The sequence below is a fragment of the Ambystoma mexicanum genome, chromosome 12 (genome assembly GCF_040938575.1).
Source record: "Ambystoma mexicanum isolate Mex_15411 chromosome 12, UKY_AmexF1_1, whole genome shotgun sequence".
NCBI classification, from domain to species: domain Eukaryota; kingdom Metazoa; phylum Chordata; class Amphibia; order Caudata; family Ambystomatidae; genus Ambystoma; species Ambystoma mexicanum.
The window spans coordinates 128,087,369-128,106,460 of record NC_090936.1 but is presented as its reverse complement, the minus strand read 5'-3'; positions in this window follow the sequence as shown (position 1 = coordinate 128,106,460).

Here is a 19,092-nt window from a genome sequence, read left to right as displayed (position 1 = left end):
CATGTATGCATGCAGAATTTTCCAGCGGTTTGGACAGTACCTTAATGGGGTTATGTTGGTGCTTGAATTTGCCAGTGCACTCCTGCCCTTGGTTAGTTCCATGGGGTCTCAAGTGTTGGACCATAGAGGTGTTATTGTACCTCAGGTTTCTTGCTGACAGGTACTTTGTGGTTCCATGCCAAATTGCTGGTGCACCTGGCCCCTGCAGTTAAAGGGATGGGCGAACACATACATATACCTTCATTTGAAGTTTCCGGAAGAGTGGGGCACACTGATGAATCCAGGGAATGTGTCCCCTCTCCCCAAGGGGGGACACAACCCCTTTAGGGACTAGGGAGGTGAGCCTGCTTTTCAATACTCTACCTAGGGAACAGGGGCGGCCTAATCCCACTGTGGGTGACTGCCCCTCTGGGGACAAGAAATCCCCAAGTCTCAGGAGGATAGCTCAGCGGCAACGTGCTCGCCTTGAAAGCAAAACGACGCAGAGCAACACAGGTTCGATCCCCGGGTCCACCCTTGAAACCTCTGGCTATTAAGGGCGTTATTCCACCTCCCTTCACTTTAAAGTCCCAAGTGTTGGTTATATGGGAATTGAACAGAGCCCCTTTATAGTGTATGGCTTGGTTTCTGACAAGTATTTTCTGCTGCCGGTTTGTGAGGACCAGAACCAATGGAATCTCCCCTTCCATTCCAGGGAGGACCTAAATACATCTGGATGTCTACAAACAGAGGCAGAATTAGCCGTACATCGAGAAACGCCAGCTTGCTCTGTCACGCAGATCAGGGAGTCTCTCCATCTCTGAAGAAGCTGAGCCGAAGAGCGACTAAGACGGCATCGTGGGTTGAGACCCCAGGCGGCCCACTTCCATGAAGGTGGGTTACCGACGAGGTCAGAGCCGCTGAAGAAGGAACCAAAGTCAGGTCAGAAGAGATGTCATGCAACTTCCCTTTCCGGTGCCAAAGTCGTGGATAGAAATCATTGCTACAAGAAGGTTGACTGCACACACCATAATCAGGTCGAGACCGCAGGGCTGTGCTGGCCAGAGGGACTGCCTTCACTACCAAGCATGACTGCTATAAAGAAGGTACGCAGAAACATACGAGGAGCGGGTGGCAAGCTGTGAGGCCACAACCGAGCCCACATTGGGCTAAAAACCTGAATAATCCACGAGGGGGTGAGAACAACACAACGTATACTGGGCTGATTATGACCTATAGCTTACGTGAGGCTGACGATCGGAATACCTCAGGAGGCGGTGAGAGAAGTGAGAAAACGATCAGGGATAAGCAGGCACGTATTCCATAGGTGGCTAAGAATCTGAACACCGCGGGTGGGGGCGAGAGAAGCAACAAACTGAACAGGGCTGAGCAGGCCCCTTGCCCACACAGCCCTAAGAATCTGAATACCCCAGGAGGTGGTGAGAGAAGAAACTAATTAAGCAGAGCTTAGTAGGCCCATAGTCGCACAGGGCTGAGAATTCCAAATAACACCTAGTGGGTGAGAGCAGCAACAACAAAAACAGGGCTGAGCAGGCCTGTAGCCCACATGTGGCTGAGAATCTGAATAACCCAATGAGGAGGTAAGGGAAGTGACAAGCTAAGTAGGGCTGAACAGGCCCTTGGCACACGTGAGGCTGAGAGTGTAAATAACCCACGAGGGAGAAAGTCTGAACTTTGGTTTTTGGAGACTGCCGACCTCAGGTCAGGAGAACCTGTTACGTTTAATAAGGATACAGTAGCAACTGTTCGGACTGCCTGACAAGGCCATTGTTTTGACCTAAGGAAAACTGAAAGACAATTTTGTGTTTGTTTCTTGAACTACTATACCAAGCTGAGGGCTGGGAAAGACTTTGAGAACTCTTTGGTGGGGGTCAGAAATCCAGCCACCAGTAATTTACCTGGGAGTCTCTGAGAGTAACCCTATCCTGAGCCAAAACGCATATTGTCTTTTTTGTTTCATAACGGTAGGGCAGATTCTAGGCTAGCATGGGTTTTGACAGAGTTTCTTAGTAAGATGTCCTAAGAAGCCCCTGCTTGTTGTTTTTTAGAATAGGGAACCTATCTTAGAAGTAGGGTTAAGAGGAGGTTGTCTTCAATTTATTAACCTATCCTGTTCAAGCATGTCTCTGGTCCATCTCCTGTGTCTCAGGTTCCATAGTGCACATATAATATGTGAGAAGAAATGTCTGTCCCATTATTGGTATGTAGAAGAGTCAGAAAGGTGAGCTCTGGTGGGAATTTCGGTGGGGCGCAAACAAGACAGACGATATTTGCTTGGAAGGGGGCTTTGGATCAGCATAGCACATCCTTATATTCTCATGGTCTACACAGTTTTCAAGGCTGCTCCAACAAAAGCAAATGCCAAGTGGAACAGTCTCTCAAAGTAACGGTACAGGCATTACTGAACTACAGTACCTGTGACCAACATGTCCACCCCATTGGTCACTCTGCTGTGGAAGACTGATGGCATGACCTCCATGGTTTAAATGCGTGTCTTCCGTGGGGTGCGATACCCCTTCCCTAATCTGTCAGTGATGGCACCTTCTGGTGCCTTCATATCAGAAATGGAAGTCAATGGCAATCAGTGTCTTATTACCTCTGAAGATCTGTTAAAATCAGATACAATCTGATACAATCCCTAGGTTGCAGGCAAAGATAGTTGCTTGGCCACCTGTACTATAAGCACAGGTAATAGAGTACGCAGTGGCGGTCTGGGGTTTGCAGTTGAAGTTGAGCTGAGAGGTTGGCAGATACATGTTATGATATGATACCTCGAACCATATGTTTAAGGCACATCCGGACGAATGGGCACACATTCTCTATCTCATCTTCAAAGATATCCTACTCACTCGCAAGATTCCAAGCTCCTGGAAAACATCCATTATCATCCCAATTTTCAAGAAGGGCAATCGCTGCCTCCCAGCTAACTATCGGCCGATTGCCTTGCTTGACGCCCCGGGAAAAGTTTTTGCCAAAATGATCCTTGCAAAATCCGTGATCCCCATCAAACGGGTTTCGTCGCGGGTATGGGTACAACAATCAATTTATTTGCATTAACTTCGATCAAGTTGCAATGTCATCCGCAGAAACAACAAGTCTTCTACGCGTTCATTGACCTCAATGCTGCATTTGACTCAGTGAGCCGGGTCCTCCTATTAGCAAAATTGCAGAGAGATCACTGTCCTGCAACTCTACTGGATGTGATATATGCTTTACATTCCAAAACATCAATTAGAGTCCGATTGACATTGGATGGCTTGTTGTCAAAACAGATTCATACATCACGTGGCCTTAAACAAGGTTGTCTCTTAGCTTCAGCCATCTTTAATTACTATATTCAAGATGTGAGACATAACCTCTCTATGGTGATTTCAGACTCCCCGAAATTGAATGGCCATCCAATCCAAACCCTTTTATATGCCGATGATTTAGTACTTATTTCCAAAACACAAGTGGGTTTACAACATCTGTTGAATGCCTTTTTCCTTTACACACAGACTAACGAACTGAAAATAAATCTATCCGAAACACAAATTCTAGTGTATTCTCCGAAAAGGCGATGTCCGCTTTCTTATGTGTGGACCCTCAATCAAACCCCTATAAATAGGGTGCCTTATTACAACTATCTCGGCATGGTTTTTGAGAGTCTTATTCAACCAACAGGTCACTTAATACGTCTTGAAACAAGATTAACATCATTTATATCACAAGCCAATATTTTAATGCATAAATATGGTAAATTCTCAATATTGCCAGCATGGCATTTTTGGACCGTGAAAACCATTCCAGCATTATTATATGGGCTGGAAACTTTTCATGAAATTCCCTGTTTCCAACTGGCAAAATGGGAGGCAAAATATTGGCGCCGAGTATTACATCTGCCAACCTGCACCCCAGTTGCCTGGATAAGGTATGTACTCGGCTTAGTCTCAATGCAGGCAATTTTCAACTGGCGACAATGCTCCTTTTTTCTAAAATGTCTGCTGTCAACGACATCCCAAGGTTTGCTAAAACATGTTTCATCATATATGTTTTCATCAAAACAGCCGTTCATCACATCTTGGTTGACGAGTGTCTATCGCGTGCTAATTTTGGCAGAGGTATCATTAGATCTTTTATTGCAAAATCCGGACAAAGCCAAATTAAAAATATATCACACGGACTGGATTCTTACCCGAATTACATGTCTTGCATATCAAAATGCCGATGAATTTCGATTTCCACATAAAAAAATGTGCACATTGCCAGCGTATTTAATTCGATGTCCATCTCAAAAATACCGGAATAACATTTTAAGATTACGATTCAACCTGTGGGTCACTAGAGAGTTAAAAGTTAAAAGGAGACAACTGAGCATTTCAATGAATTTTTGCCATTACTGTACCTCGATGGAAACTCGTGAAACCTTGATGCATCTTATCACGGAATGTAAAGTACTTCGACCGTTGCGAGAAATTCATTTTGCGGGACATTGCAACTACTTAGGACTCGCTTCTCAAGACGTGACCCGGTCACTAATACTAGGCTCGGGCTACTTACCACTACAGATTGCCACTGTAAATTTCTTATCCAGTTTAAAACTTGAAACTAATTGACAATATTCGTCTTTCATGAATTCTATTTGAAGGCGAAGCCTAAGTTTTACAATTTTGTGTTTCTCATAAGTTTTCTTTTATTGTTTGTTTTAAGGTTCATTTAAAGGTGAAGTGTAAGATTCATAATTTGTATATATTGATCCTATGTTAATTTGTTCATTGCTCTTTCCTTCTCCCTACTTTTCCCTATAAAGTGTTATATGTATATATAAAATGTAATTGTATTTGAAAGGTTGATTAATTTCAACTGATACAAATAAAAAAATAAAAAAATATGATATGATATGGCATTTGTAACATCACCAAAAGAGGGCAGATGCACACTCTCCTAACCCCACATCCAAAAGATGGCTATGCTGATGCTTCGCCCACAGCCCAAGAAAGAAGCCTAGTGTACAGCAGTCCACCACCACATCTCTCTTCCCTCCCAATTACTCGTTATTAATAAGCAACATTGCACCTTGGTAAAATCAAATAGTATGCGCATGTCTGAAATTCATAGCCAGAGCTTTGTAATCCCAGGGATAAATGGGTGTTACTTGATCACAAGGTTACACTTTGGTGGTGGGGGGGGGGGCTCTCCTCTTGCCACAGTTATTTGACTGTAGTCATGATACAGCCTGTGCTTACCCACCACAGTCTGGGGGACCACACTGGATGCTGTTCACCTCGCAAGGCCTTAGTTCTGCTTTGTAGTTGCCTCCTAAGCCATGTGTGTGTACTCCTCTTCATCTTCTCTTATTGGGTTACCTGGACGTGAAGGAATAATCCTTACCATTAGACTTGTTGACAATGGTTAAAAAATGTTCTATGCAGATGTGTCTCATTCATGTCTTGCATGCTTTGTAGGCTGTGCCTTTCTGTATCATACATGCCTTGCCTGTGTTTGGTTCCCAATAGTCCCTTTTTGTACTTATCTGCTTCACTCTCCCTCTATCACTTACCTGTCCTGAATCATACAAGGATGTGATGGTCAGCTTTTCTCTCCCCACCCCCACCCTATTAAATCCCAGGTGGGAACGCTAGAGTGCAAACCGACCATGAAGATTTGACAGTGCTTTGTTGATATCTCCATAGTGTACTACATATATCACTGAGAACATTTTGGACGTTTTAGGACTGATGGTTCCAGGTTTGTGCCTATAGTATGCAACAAGATGATGCTGGATGAGCATGGCAATAAAGCTGCATTCACAATGGAAAAAGACCAAGTTAATGAAAACAGGGCTAATCTCTGGCCCATCTTATTTAGGTTCGGATTCAAGACAAATCACTTCATAGATCCTAAGAGAAGGTTAGAGGAGGGGTTGATGAGGGGGAAGGGGATAGAGAAAGCTACAAGATAAGGGAAGGGAGTGGTATGATCATCTAGAAAATTAAGGTGAAATTTAGGTACACAATCACAACAAACAAATGATCACAGTGGATGACTCCCCAGTGAGGTTAGGAGGGACTCCCAGGGCTGGGGATGCCTATGAGCTACATGATATGCAACACAATGTGGGTTCATGGAGGATACCTTCCTGTTCCCCCATGCCTCTCAGCCATGAGGGACCCAAGATATTTAGCGTAATAGACAAGCCAACTGTGCTACAGCCGTTGGCAAAATGGAAAGTGGGATGAGGTTAACTAGCACACCAATGCCCCGTCACTCTGTGTAGGGAGAGATCTCACAGGTCAAGTGACATGTTGCCTGATGGTCCCCAGTGCAAATTCTATCCCATCAATAAATAACCGATGGAGCTATTGGGCAACCTGTCTCGTTATTCTCTCCTAAGCATCCAGGTTGACTCTACAACATTCCTCTGTCATCTGTAAGGATCCAGCAGGCATAGATACTGCAATGCACCATAATGCAGAAGTTACAACAGCGAGAAGAGTCTCTTCTACCTATGCCATTTCAAGCCTCATCCACTTCAGATATCTGCACAGGCTACCGGCGAGTGATCACCTGAGCAGGGCATTACTCTGTGGAGCTGCACTGCCCTGACATCATTGCGCCCTGATTCCAAAATGCTTTAACATCCATGTCCAAGTCTCACCAGTTCTATTGTGGTGCAGAAGTTTTTAAACAATCGTTGACTGTGGACGGGGGATTACATAGCAAAAGGACAGGCCAAACCAATAACAAGCCCCAACATCAGAGAGGCAGGAAAGAGACCCATCTAGAACAATACTAAATAATCAGATCACCCAGGCCCAATTTCTAATTGTATAAACTGGCACTGGACTGTACACAGCCCTTGCTTCAGAGATGGGACAGCAATGAGTCCAAAACCAGCAAGGCTGCTGGGGGCTATTTGAAAGAACCATGTAGACAGCTGAGATCTGTATCCAGATACTGGATGTAATCAGACCCATAGAGAGAGGAAAATAACTACAAAGCTGCTGGGGACTATATCCCAAACACTTGGGGAGATCAAACCTAGAGAAAAAGAGAGAACCCGCTAAGGGGTAAATCTCAGTTAGTGGCAGAGACCATGGGAAAAGAAAAACAAAAACTGCAAGTCTGCTCGGGCTACATCTGAGACCCTGGCAATGGATAGAGACCAGGTAGGAGAGATGAGAAGAGCCTTCTAAGGCTACTATCTTTAGCCCAGGCTTTCTGTCGATATAACTCAGCCTGACAATGACCTTGAGCACAGGGACATAAATACTGCTGTTACATTCCAGCTATTACCCTGGCAAGGGGATACAGGGAGAAATAGCAGCTGGTATATTCAAGATAATATGCTAGCAAGGGGGTGAGGAAATAAATGTTGGTAGGAATCTGTCATGGTACTACCCTGAGGCAAGGGGGACACATACTAGCTGAAGGGGTGTGCCTTAGCAACCACACCCAAGCAGTATAGAACAGTAACAAGTAGTCACTAGAGAGTAGGAATATCTGTCTTAAGGAGGCAAAAGAGTACTTTCTGGGACTGACAAAACAGGATGTACGTTGGTCGCTATATCGCCGAGACTCTGAGATTTGCACCAAACGAAAGCTGAGTTCTATATTCATGACACTAAGAGTTAGATTTGCAAATCCTGATGAGGACAGTGAATTTGTATATAGGCCCTTACAGCAGTTTGTGTGTTCTTTCCTGATACCTTGAGATCAGTGGCCCCCTGTTAAATTATTACTAGAAACCCTATGCCCTACAAGCATGCCTAAGAGCAAGCAAGGATCCTAACCTATATACTATCCAATAGATCTCAGAATCCTGGAAAAACCCATGAAAGATTCCATCCCAGGCAATGTTTGATCAGTGGTTTATAGAAAAGCTATCCAGTTTTGTTATGTTATGTTATAGATATTTGTGTAAGCGCACGTTCGCCTGGGGGCATCTTGGCACTGAGGAAGGAAAGACATGCTACCAGGAAGTAGTTTAGAAAAGCAGAGTTTTAAGTTTCCGGCGGAAAGCAAGGTGATCAGTAGTATCACGCAAGCAGAGGGGTAAGATATTCCAGGCTTCAGCGGCGGGCACCAAAAAGGCGCAACCTCCCTTGCAAGCCAGCTTAAAGCAAGGTATGGCCACCCGCCAGGTGGTTTGGGAGCGTAAAGTGCATGCAGGAAAATAAGGGGTGAACTTGACTTGCAGATATTCCGCTCCAACACCATAGAAGGCCCGATGGACAATACACATGGATTTAAACAAAATCCGCTGGGCGGCAGGAAGCCAGTGTTGTTGTCTCAGCAAGGGAGTCATATGGGTTTCAAAAGGCGGGTGAATGATGGATCTCACAGCAGCATTTTGAAGTAGCTGGAGGCATCTAGTAAGGTAGCCTGGTTGTGCCAGATATGGTTAATTACAATAATCCAGTACACTGAGAACTAAGGCTCCTACCACCGGTGCCTGGCTGGCTACAGGAATAAACGTGAGAACTTTCCAAAGAGCCCGAGTTTGAAGTGGCCAGATTTGCAAACCGTTCTAACCTGCTCATCCATAGTCAGAGTATCAGAAAAACGCACTCCCAGGTTACGGACTGATAGCACAGGTATGGGGAGAGGACCCAGTGATGAAGGCCAGAATTCGAGTGTCCAGTACAGCTGAGGAGTAGAGGTCCCTACAACCAGGACCTTGGTTTTGCTACCATTCAGCTTAAGCCAATTCAGTGTCATCCAGGTTCCAAGTTCCTCCAGGCATTTTTTTAGCCTACTAGCTGTATCAGATTTTGTCAGGTCCAAACAGACCAGAATCTGGGTATTGTCAGTGTATGACTTAAAACAAAACCTGTGTGATTGGATAAGGAGCAGGAGATATCTTATGTACATATTGAATAGGTTGGGGATAGTGCCGAGCCCTGATGGACCCCACAGCAAAGGGGGGCAGGCATCGAACAGAAAGGGGGGGGGAGAGAAACTGACTTAGAGCGATTGATAAGAAAAGCTCTAAACCAATCCAGGACTTGGCCAGAAATACCAGCCTCCATAAGCCGGGAAATAAGGAGAGAGTGATCAATGGTGTCAAAAGCAGCCAACAGATCTAATAACAGGACTGCTCCGACAGCGCCCTGATCAACCAGGTGCAGAAGATCATCCATCACTGAATTAAGAACAGATTGAGTTCCTCTGCCCGGCCGGAAACCAGAATGAAATGAGTCAAGAAACGTAGAAGATTCCAGGAATGTAGACAGCAGGGGAGATACCACAGCTTCTAAAACCTTCATTAGGAAGGGAAGAAGTGAAATAGGGCGGTAGTTGGCCATCACTTCAGGGTACAAAGAGGGCTTTTGAGCAAGGGGATCACTAACTGTCACGACCCTCGCCCAAAACCCCCTCTGGCAAACCCATTGGCCAGATGGAGTTAGGACTCGGGCCTCTAGAGCCTGGCATCCTCTTCAAAAGCCCTCATTGGGCCAGTCCTGGCGCCTATGGCGCCAGGCTCATACACCATGAAAAACAATGTGCTTGGGAACTACTTTATCGTATTGTCAGCCAACATGGAGGCATCCACATAGCTTGGTTCCTAAGAACCAAGCTATGCGGTCTAGTGTTTTGGGTGTGGTAGCCAAGGGACTACTTTACCTGGACTATTTTGCTGGGGCTATTTAAACCACACCCGAGCAAGACAACGCGCTTCGCAGCTTGCAACGTGACACTCACCGTGTCCAGCTATTCCCTCGAACCTCGGAGAAGCAGAACCTGCAAGGAGACAAAAGGAACATCATTAGCAGCAGCATCTTACCTGCAGTCTTCATCTTTAAACACTCGCAGCTACTGAGAACAGCTTCCTCCAATCTGCACGCCGCCCGGACAGAACGACCTGCAAGAGGAAGATAGAGGCAACATTAAAGAAAGCAGTAGAGACATTTACAAATTACGAACTGCTAAAAAGGCTTACCTGGCTGGTCACCTCTCGGCTGGCACCACTCCGGACATTCCACCCATGCTGAAAAACATTGCGACCTACAAGGAAGGAAAACACAGGTTAGCAAAGGCATAGCGCTTACTTACCGCATCATAGCACTCTTAATGCGCCATCATTTACCAGCGGGGCTCAACCAAGCCAGTTCGCCGCTTTGAAGCTCTGCATACCTAAGGGAGAAAAAAAGACATTTTAAACAAACAAAGGCATGCAGGATAGCAACAAAACTAAAGAACAGCAATAAGACCTACCTGAACAATATCAAACGGACCAGCGTCAGTGAAGTAACTGGACCGCACTCGCCCATGAAAGACAACGCGCCCCTGCAAAGAAGGCAGGACGGAGAGCACGCCTAATTCTACCACAAAGTGAAGAGAGGGCGCCAGAGGGACTGAAATCATATTGGGGTGGAGGGAGGATACTTACCCCAGTCGGTCAGTCTTGAACACAGTCCTCCTGTATTTTCAGGCAGAACCTTCCCCGCAGACCACATCAGGGCAAAGCTGAGAAGGTTTCAAGTAACCCGGTTGGGTGGCGTCCCTGTGGATACCAGGTGAGCGTAACACTAACACATGCTTGAGTGAACCCGGAATCGTTCTAGTAGAGAAGGAGATATTAACTGCCTCCGAGGTTATATGATTAATCAGAACGGCAGATGTCTCCTTCAAAAGGGCAAGAGGTATGGCATCTATAGGTGAAGCAGATTTAAGTTTTTTTTATAGTGGATCAAACTTCTGTGTTGGAAAAAAGAGGAAAGGAAGACCATGAGCCTCCAGTAGGGGGGGGTTTCACCGACACTGGGGCGGCTTTAATGGCTGCGGCTTCAGTGGCAATGTTATCCCGGATAATGGTCATTTTAGAAAAGAAAAAGGTAGAGATGAAGTCACAGAGCTCTTGCGAGGGCGGAACTGCATCTTGTTCTATTTTAGGCATGGAGAGGGATTGCACTAGGTCGAATAACGCCTTTGGTTTATAATGGCTCCCTTCACCATCTGCGCAAAATAGGCTTTTTTTGCATTTACCACATCTTTGTGGTAGGCAGCAAGAGTGCTCCGGTAAAGAGTTTTAGAGTTGGCAGAGTAACTAAGACGCCATTTTCTCTCAGTCTGCCTACAACAGAGTTTACTGTCCCTGAGTTTTTGAGAGAACCAGGGTTCTAGAGGGCGACTGCATTGTTTACACAGTTTGTAAGGTGCCAATGCGTCAGCCTTCATGAAGAAGGCATCTTGTAGTGTGGTAAGAGAGCAGCTTTCCACAGAATTACAATAGGATTGTAGCAGATCAATCAATTGAGGTTTAGGAACACCTTTCCAGCTACGTCTACGAATTGGAGGTTTCAACGTAGCAGAAAAAAGGGCTTCAGAGGGAATAAAGAAATGAACCAGGGAATGATCGGTCCATATAAGAGGGATAGGTATATCAATAACCGCATAAGAAAAGGGAGTAAAGATAAGATCTAGAATACCGCCCCCTCTGTGAGTAGGGACGAGAACCCCATGACAGAGGCCTAAATCAGCCATTAATAGCGTGAAGTTGGCAACCAATTTAGCAGTGGTGGAATAAATCGGTAGATTAAAGCCTCCCATGATAATCAAATCAGGGTATTTCACTTGCAACTCTATTGCAAATGCTGGAAATTCAGTGCAAAATGCCATGTCAGCACCTGGAGGTCGATAGACCAGCAGGACTGTGAGGGTGGAGTTTGGAGAAATTGAAATGAGGATCAGAAAACATTCAATTTTATGGGAGTGTTTAGGGACCATGCTAATAACTTTATAGTTGGTCTTATAAATTAAAGCTACCTCCCCCCCACCACCCAGATGGAGGGATACACGACCTTCATGCACTAGCGAATAGTTTTCAGGAAGAGTTTGAACCAACAAAGGGCCAGATGTCTCTTTAAGCCATGTTTCAGTCAGAAAGAGAAGGTCAAGCCCCTGAGAGGACAAAAGGTCATAGCAGTCCATGTGGTGAGCAACTAGGGATCGTGTATTGAGTAAAGCACACCGCAGTGTGTGTGACTACAGGCATTACTTTCTGGGGGCCTGGTGGCCAGTTTGTGGTAGCTGGAGCGTGGGATAGCAATAGACTGCGTTTAGTCCAGCCAGCGGTGTCAGATGTTCCCAGGCAGTGCTGTCCCTCCTGCTCCCTCCGCGCACAGAGTTTTGTTACTGTGTCATCCCCTATCCCACTAGCATTCACTCCCCTGTATCGAGTGTTCTTGGTTTATAAAGGGGGTGTACCTTAATATATCTAATGTGTTCTGGTGGTCCAGCACTGTCACAATATCCAGGCTACAATATTTTCAAGTGAATGTTAAAGAATATTTGATCGTTCCTATAAGAAGGCTTGATGAACAAATGTAAAGTTGTTAGTGTTTTCCAGCTTACTCACAATTCTTTTCTTGCGGTCTCTTGATGGGATAAGGTGTGTTGTAACCGATTAATGAGATTTTATCACAGGGCAAGGTGCACACATCTTTTTGAGGTATATATTTGGGCTCTAGGCTCCAAGAAGATATTTGGTTTATGCAGATGAATTTGAATTGCATGCATCAGTGTGTAGGAAGATAGAGTAGGGACATCAATGGCTTTTTGGTTAAAGGAAATAGGCAGATATTATAATATTCCTAGTACTAGAACAGTGAAAATAACCATAATTTTTATTTATTTTGTATTGGTTTTTATTCTAGTTTCATAAATAAACCTTATACTTATACTTTGTATAAGAGTTATCTCAAGGAGGAATTTGTGTCTTATAGAACTTCCAGGAAAAGCTTTAAGTGCAAGTCCATCAAGCTCTTTGCTTGGCCAAATGACCAGAGCAAAGACATTCCTCTGGTTTACAAACATATGGGCTCACAAAAGAGGCCAATTATTTGATAACTCAGAGGGAGTGCACAGGATATATAGGGAATGCCATGTAGATTTATAGGCCCTGAAAGGCACAATGTGTTTGGTCAGCTTGAGGATTAAAAGGATCTCAGGTGCAGCTGATTAGCTCTGAATTCAGCGTATTATAGCTAAAATTCAATTTCCTCTAAGAAGGCTGAGGGAAAGTAAAGCACTAGCAGAAGAAGGCTGTACCATGGAGTGGTATCTAAAACCCTAGATTACTCACAGTTTTGCCATTGTTTAATTAACCCGCTGGTAAGGAAGTGGGTGGGAATTACAAAGATTTCCTATCCAATAGAAGATGAAAATGTGCACGACTAGCACCAATATATCAAAGACATCTGTACTAACTCAGTTACGGAAAAAAAAGAATAAATATTAACCAAGAATGTGAAAGCTTCTCTATTACCACATTGGAAGAATATAGTCTATTTTCAGTGTTCATCATGAAGTCATAATGAACACTGAAAACAGAATGGGACCAAGTAACCTTGTGACAGAGAGAGAATCAGGCACTGGGGCAGGTATGTTTGACACTTTTAAATTTGTTAAAGAATGCTTTATCAGCACTCCTCCAATTTCTCATCCTCACATGTTCTTATTTAGTTTTGACATTATGAAGGAACAGGAAGCATGGTAAGAGGAGCACAGGTCCTAGGCTATTCTGAACGTAAGCATTGTACCAGTGAAAACATTTTTTCTCCAAAAGACGAATTAGCTAAGCAGCCCCTCTAGGGTGCCAATAACTGATCACAACTAAATTCCAATTGGTATCAATTTATGAACCATGAATCAATGACAACTAGCTTCTATTAAAATGAATAATCTGAAATATCCCTTCTATCTATCTGAAGTGTTTGCTCTGGGACATACAGCTGGACCACTGTTGTGTGTCCTTTGTTGGGATCACCCCAGCTAGGGTAAGAGCTCTGATCTTAAAGAAGACCACCCCCCAGCTCTCAGCTAAGCTAAGAGTAAGATCTAGCGATCGTCTATGCGAAAGAGAAGCTATCAGTAACAGACACAGAACCAAAACAATGCCTCTTCTCATCTGATGTCCAGGCCTGATTTTGCACTTGCTACAATGCATCAAAATTGGGTTTGGGGGGCTCAAAACATATTTCCCTTCCCAACTAATTACACAGTTGTAATATACAACCCTTACACCTTACTCACTGGTTCTGCAACATGTCCAGGAGCAAGGACCTATATCGAGGGCACCGAGATGTTACCACCCGTTCCAGCCCTTGGAACGGGTGCTTAACGCCATTAGCACCCGTCCCATTGGCTCAGACGGAGCTAATTGAAAGTATTTTTGTTCCGGGAAGGGGCGCCTCGCAGCATTCATGGAATGAAAATACTGTTCAAAGATGGCTGCCATGCAAAGGGAAGGCGAGGCTCCGTACAGAGCCTCTCTTCCCTTTCCATGGCGGCCTTTGGGACCAGAGAGGAAGGAGCGGTTGTGGAGGCGCCACTTGCCACCACTGAAATAAGGTAAGTGGGGGTTGGGAATGTAAAAATAAAAGGGGATGGAGCATGGCGGGAAGATGGTGGCCGGGAGAACCGGCCGTCAGGTGGCTTGGAACGCAGGTTGGATTCATTGGTTTCAGCCTGCATTCCTATAATAATAATAATTTTGCATTTATATAGCGCTATGAACCCTCAGGGATCTGAGCGTTGCTTATTATTACCCACAGTGTGTGGTGCTCATTTATCAACCTCAGAAGGATGAAAGGCTACGTGATTCGAACCTGTGTTAGCAAGCTCTGCACCAATGTCAAATCACGCGCTCTACTCGCTGTGCCGCTTGACCGGCTGGTCTAGCCGTCTGAACGGCTGGCTCCCTCATTAGGGTGCTAATACACAAAGTAAGAAAGGGTTGGTGAGACAGAACGACTTCATGAAGGGAGGCCTGATACATCACATACCATTTTCCTGTTAGTTAGCATTTCATTGTACCAAGGTATCAGAGTCAGTAATGACCACTTTGTAAAAAATAAACATTTATTAACATCTACCAAACCCTGACATTCTCACTGGGTCAATACAGTTGTCTTCCAATTTCACACTGAATACAAACATATTTGTTTGATAGGTAACAAGTCACATCTCTATAATAAAATCAATCTACATCTCAATCACGGGCTTCAAACGCATGCCCAAAGCATAAAGCCCTTTCCAACCCCACATGGGGTTTAAATCGTCTTTCTTTTTGACAAAGACACAAAATCCTGTCTAAGTTTAAAACACACTGCACAATGTAAGTCTCAATTCAAGAGCAATACTATAGACAGCAGTCAACACCTACTGTACGGTTTCCAAACGAATCGAAAAGCTTAGATCAATAAATCATTGTACATATATGTATCTTCATTGCAAAACACAAATGCAATCATAAAAGAAAAGACCAGAATTGGAGCACATTATTAAGTCTTGCAACCCATAGCAGAAAATGACACAATGGTGTAGCTTAGAGCTACATCTCCTGCACCTTTTCTGCATAACACCATCTCTGCAAACCAACCAGTGTGAGGGCTGCCATAGCTAATATATAGGGCCTGGTTGGAAAGCCCCTTACCTTCAAAATAGTTGTCAACTGGTGTAAAGGCCCTCAGCTTCGAATTCTAATCTGTGCAACATGGACGTAAGTTCCTTCCCCCTCATGTATGAAGGGTCAATCTGTTTAAAATTTCTAAGCGCTTTGCTATGATAAATGGTTACATGAAAGGCAACACGTAACAACACACTTCTCACTCTGTGGCTGCTTAGCAATCTGAGTCTAATACGGGCCTCTGGGAGCATGCTGTGTGAGGCACTACATTGCTATTTCTAAATATGTCATATTGTACTGACCTTTAAGAGTATAGTACATTACCTGCTTGCTTTCTTCAAGGCACTACATTCTAGTACTACATTCTACTAGGTCTTGTCAAACCAATGCTAGATTACTTATATGAGGGGAATTCTGACATGAAATGGTGTCGCTCCCTCTATACCCCTGAGGGCAGAATGGGGGACCTCCCTTGACAGCACAGCATTTTGCTTTCCTTCGTCCTTATGCCATTTTGGATGCAATTCAGCCAAGGGTGTTTGCCACCTCTTAGTGAAAGTTGGGCCTGCTCTTGTGCTTCACATATATACTCCCAATGCCTTGAATTTGGTGATAGAGCAATTTAACAAACAACCCAAATACATTGTCACTCAATCAACTTTTTAGTTGATGATCTAAAATGTTTACAAACAATGTCACAGCAATTTTAATAACTAGCAGTCAACAAATGTTACCCTTCATTATGGGAAAAACAAGATAAATTGTTCATAAATTATTGAATTCATTGTAGAATGTAAAAAGCAAATGTACAAAACCATTATTCTTCTGTAATAATAATAAACAGCTATGGATATAGGGGATATGAAACTATTGATCCCAAAACCAGGCAAAACTATTCAATGCTCCGGACAAACCTCAATGACTGCGCCAGAAATGACCTGTTTAAAGAAAGTATACACTCACTGTGCACTCCTGCTCTCGACGTACTTCATTTGCAATCTGACTTGCTCCCCATATCAAATATTCATCCAGGAAACTCTAAAACAAAACACAAGGATGAGATCATTCAATAGTAGACGACAGAAATAACAATATCATAAGATTTTCTTTAAACAATGTGCAAAACTTGTTGAAAGATACAGAAGAAAAGCAGAACTTCAAAATCCTATAGAAATAAGTCCCTTGAAAGGGATAATTAAAATAGCACAAGGGCACCAATAACACAATCCTGAATCTACAAATGCAACACGTTGCATACTGTAGGTTCACTAGGCTAGACAACAATCGGACATAGTCCAACACAACGTTAAGTGCAGAGTTAATGAACCCAACTTAGACTGTGGTTTATCTTCTTTATAGGAAAAGGTCAGAGTAAACATCCCCATAGCAACTTCTCCTCCAGTAGAGATGCAAAATCACATTCATCATGCAACCAAGAGAAGAACTCTAAGATGTGGACTCTGTGATGAATCTGGACAATTTGTCGCTTCTCCCCAAAGGGGAGCCACCCCCTTTGAGGCCATGGAGGTGAGCCCGCTGCGCAAGACTCTTCCGAGGGGTTTGGGCAAGTGGGACCTCAATGGGAGTGACTCTTCTTTGAAACAAGGACTCCCAGTCGAGAATGACCTCCAGCACCAGACTACTATGTCAGCCTCTATGGGTATTAAAAGGACTATTGTTACTTCTGTTTTAAAACCACCAAAAAGTGATACTGCTTTAATTTCTTTGACTCAGAGTAATGGTGGATCTCATCTGAACTCCACAGTCGAAGAAGGATACACCCCTTTTTACTGTGATGATGTACTTAAGCACAGGAGGAACTGTGAACACAGAGAAAACTCCTATGCAGGGAGGAGAGTTATTTCCATAGAGAGACGCACCTTTGTGGAAGAGATGTCATGGAGTGGGGGAGCCACACCATACCGCGGGGCTGGTGGTGTGCGGGAAGCGTGCCTAAAGCTAGCCTAACGCTGGAAGGTTAGCATCCCGTAGGACTGAGCAGCCAGGGTTTGAGGGAGAGGGAGAGACAGGGAAACCACATTTCCTCTGGTGGCGTGAACGCAAGGAAGTTGTGGCAGGCCGGGGGACAAGCAACTGATGCCGAGACCAGAATGAAGGGTTCAAACCCCCGAGCTCCATATACGATGGACGTTGACTGCAGAGGGAAGCAGTACCAGGGAAGCAAACGCTTCCAAAGAGAGAATACTGTTGAGAGGAACAAACACTTTGAATCAAGTTTTAAAATCCTACAAGGGTATGGGAACCTGAGAAACTCAAACGAGCAAACACCCGGTATGAAAATGGTGAAGGAAACTACAAACAATTTGAATTAGGAGAACAAGGCCGGAACGAGCAAGTGCTCCATATAAAAACAGAACCAGCGGAATAAAAAACTCTTTGTGTACAAACTCTTTGCATCTAAACAGGGACAAACCACAAGATTACGGGAGACAGAGAAAGCCAAAGAGGCAAGCGCTCTGTGTGAACCCAACTGAACTGAATACTAAAATGTTGCATCCAAGCTGGGGAAGCAGGTATGGTTAAGCGAACCTGAGTAACCCGAGTGGAACAAACTCCCTATATAAAGTTAATACCTGAGAGTGAAGAGGTCTCCCAGAGAGCCATACATTTTCCAGGAGTTCGAGAGCCACAGACTAGTTCTCAAGAGACTTGGAGTAAGCAGAAACATAACGAAGAACATTTCATTTGAACTAAGATCTGCAAGAAAGTTCTGAACTGATGTCTAACTTTATGAACTATTGAGAAAACTCAAGTGTTGGGCCAGGCAGAAGTCTAAACCAGAGACCATGTCCTGGTCGCCTCCTTTCTGTTTGTTTTTTCTAAAATGGTAATGCCAGTTACCAATTGGGATTCAGACGTGAGACTTATTTTTTGGACTTTGACGAGCACTCTTAATTTTAGTTTTGATAGGTAAGGAGCTTCGCTCGTAGAAATAGGGCAAAATAAGAGGTTTCCTTTTTATTTAAATAAAACCACTTTAAACATATCGCTAGGCCATCAGACTCCTTCCTCTGTTTGTCACAACTCACATCAACCTATGGCACATCAGTGGAGCAAATATGATAGCAATGGTTCAGGTGGATAACAAGTTCTGGGGAATACACCAGACTTATTCTCTGTTCAAGAGGATGGGTCTGTAGTTGGTCATGAAAATCCAGCACCTGTGCACAATCAGGAGTTGACAAGCAAAGAAGCCTATTCAAATCCTAATCCAAGCAGTAACAAATTCAGTTATGCACCTAAGCCAAAATGATTCCAGAAAGAGATTAAAAAAGGCAACAAATAATGTTGGTAACTTTAGGGACAACCTCCGTCATAGTGAAGCACTGTCTCACAATGTATCTACAGTAGAAAAAAAGAAAGATTATAAGTAGAACAATCCAGTAATGTCAGGTTGACTAACCCTGGGGAAGACTGACCCCTTCTGGGGTTTATCAAACATAATCATCAGGACATCTCTCAGAAATTCACATATAAAGAAGTGCAGGGGGTTGTCATTACATTCCATGACCTGAATCCTGGTTTGACAATCTTCAAGATAAATCTACGAAAGTAAAGGAAGAGAGAGTCGGCACGGTTGACAAAAATTCTCTGAAGATTGCAGCCGGTATTGACAGCGTATTGCCCTTAAATCCAGAGGAAGATGATAAACTAAACTGTATGGAAAACGGTATAGGGAA